Consider the following 2,984-nt stretch of genomic DNA (forward strand, 5'->3'; position numbering starts at 1 on the left):
GGAGCGAAATACTTCATTTAATGTTGCTTCAGTCCACTCTGCATTAAATGAGTGACCCTGTGACGAACTGGCGTTCCGTTCGGTGGGGAGAGGAAATGTTACGATTTAGGGATCTATGTCACTTATACGGCATAGGAGCCGGATAAATGGCTATATGAGTCCTAGGACTCAGGATAGTAATGTCCAATAGTCTATTGAATAGTCATAGGGTGTCGATCAACTATTTGACACAACTTGTAGAGAACCGATATAAATACACTTCAGTGTTTAATTACTTTTCTCTACCATCCGAATTCAAAACCTACCTAAATAACTTTTCTTCTCATCCTTCTCAGGTGTCAATAGAGTTGCGTATAAATAATATGCTGATGAGGAGTTCAGTTACTTTCAAGATGCTGATTTGTACCGAATTGAGGAGGTCAATATGTTTACTCACACTCTTAGTTGTGAGTGAGAAATCATAGAGCTAATTGATAAATATTTGGTGGACGTATCCATATCCTGGTTTTAATTTGATTGGATATATTACATGTCACTCATTGGGTAATACTTTCGTGAGAAAGCTGATCAGCGGAACGTTCAATGTTTTCTTGTGTAAAATACACAAATTTGGTGCTAAGAAATAAAAACGCTCTTTCAATTAACAGAGCTAGTATCAAGCGCGGTCGATCAAAAGGCAAAGGATATACTCCTTCTGAGCCAACTCTACCTTTCGAATTCAATTTCCGGTTGATTACCGCTTGCAGAGTAAAGATGAAGGAGATTAGTAGCTGGTCAGCTAAGGACATGATCTGGTTTCGATTACCAACAGGAACAGTTTCCTGTACATCAAAAATTGCCCTCGTGAAAGGCATTAACGTTGAGACGTATCTTTTCTCTTATCCTCAGAAAGAAAAATGTTTTGTTTTGCTCTATTTTAAGGCAGATGGCAAAACGATAGCGCACCGGGAAAATGCCTTATGATATTTAGCTATGAATAGGGTTACGTTGTGGGTTCAAATGTGCATTAAAACAGCGAAATAACGGAGCGATGAATTGAGTACCTTGTGGTGTTTGTTCTGACTGTCTACGCTCTGAATGCAAATCTTGCCAAGTATCAATTCAGAATGAAGGATTGGTTGGCAGAACAGTAAGAACTGGATACCTTGTGATATTTGTTACTTTTTTTCGCGTTCTGAGCTCGAATCCCGCCATCGCCTACTTGTGCCGTCGATTCAATCTGTTGCCTCGTTTAGCACCATCACCTGAGTACATTACATATCGTCGGTGCCTTTAGCAGAGCCTATTCTATGGTACACATTTTGGTCAAGCTTTTGGTTTGAAGACAACTTCCTCTCTCCCATCCACTCACACACACACACACACACACACATACCTGTCTTGGAGAGCTTGTAAAGTTTCATTATAAGTACTACCTTCTTTCAAAAGAGTAATTAAATAATTTACACCTGGATCAGGTTTGTTAGTGATTTTCATCCTTCCATGTTGAGCAAAATGTATACAGGCGCAGGCATGGTTGTGGGATTAAGCAGGTCGCTTCGAAACCACGTGGTTTCGGGTTCAATTCTACTTATCGTGCGGCACCTGGGTAAGTGTCTTCTACTAAAGTCCCACACCGATCAATGCCTTGTGAGTGAGTCTGGCAGACAGAATCTGTTTGGAGGCCCGTTGTATATATGTATGTGTGTGAGAGTGTGTTGGAGAGAAAGAGAGAGATATAGTGTGTGTGTGTGTGTGTGTGTGTGTGTGTGTGTGTGTGTGTGTTGGTTTACGTCCCCGTGCTTTAGTGGTTCGGCAAAAGAGAAGATAAAATATGTACCAGACTAAAAGGAAAATTAGTACTGGGTCGATTTATTCGACTAAACTTTTCAAGCCGTTGCTCCAGCTTGGCCGCAATCAAATGACTGAAACAAGTAAAAAATAAAAGATAAACATAGGTTAAGAATTGAGTTCAATTTAATCGAAGGTTTCTCTTCTGCATACATTTGCAGGCTTGTGACAAATGCTGAAAATCGATATCGATAGATTATTAATATAACATGATTATAGGAACAATAAAACATCTTAGCATATTTAATTTTCTCTATGTTTTAAGTTCAACTCCATTTGTGTCAGCTTTACATTTCATCACTGCGGATCGATAAAATAAGAGCCAGTAATACAATCAGGTTGAGTCAATCGATAACATCCGTCCTTCTTTATTAAGAGAAAAAGAATTTTTGATTACGTCAAAAGAATTCAATACAGTTTAACATTATTTCATACTCTAAGGATCTTATTTTCAACAAATTTGTTTAATTCTTTTCGTTGGCAAGAAAGAAATTAAAATCATGCAAAGACTCAACAAGCAATATTTTAGAAACTGTAAAAAAGCAGAAATGCTGAAATTTATTAAAACTATATCAAACAAATTTTGAAAAATATAATAGCTTTTCTGTTTCAAATAACAGAAAAATTGAATGAAAGGTTAAAAATGGCGTCTTCGAAAAGTATATAAATATATAAAATAACATTCTTGTGGTTTTAATGAAGAAGTAAAAATTAACACTGTAATTTGCATCACTGAATAAACTGCAATGATGTGAAAGTTGTGGCCGGAAGGTAGACCAGGTTTTTTGCCGAGTACTAGCGTTCGAATTTGTTTATAAAGATTAAATAGACACAGAATACTTGTGAAAATAATAATCATAATAATTTCTAACATTAATATAGTAATAATGATATAGCAACAATAACGGTAACGATAAAATCAGCAGCAACACCATCGATAATGAAGCATTCTAAAATTTTAATTAAGGCTATATTTGAAGAAGTTTTCTTGAAAATTCAGAGAAGCATCTGCCTTCTGCAATGCAAATTCAATTAATTCATTATTCGTTAACAAAAATACAATTACCCTTAAATGATTTGATCTCTCTCTCTCTCTCTCTCTATATATATATATATATATATATATATATATGTGTGTGTGTGTGTGTGTGTGT

The 2,984-nt window shown here is 36.0% G+C and overlaps 1 protein-coding gene across 2 annotated transcripts in view; it reads left to right on the forward strand.

Annotated features, from left to right (window-relative positions):
• LOC106870625 (uncharacterized) overlaps window positions 1–2,984 on the forward strand; it is a 166,583-nt gene that overhangs the window by 121,091 nt on the left and 42,508 nt on the right. The gene's annotated exons all lie outside the window — the stretch shown is intronic.

The sequence above is a fragment of the Octopus bimaculoides genome, chromosome 2 (assembly GCF_001194135.2).
Source record: "Octopus bimaculoides isolate UCB-OBI-ISO-001 chromosome 2, ASM119413v2, whole genome shotgun sequence".
NCBI lineage: Eukaryota > Metazoa > Mollusca > Cephalopoda > Octopoda > Octopodidae > Octopus > Octopus bimaculoides.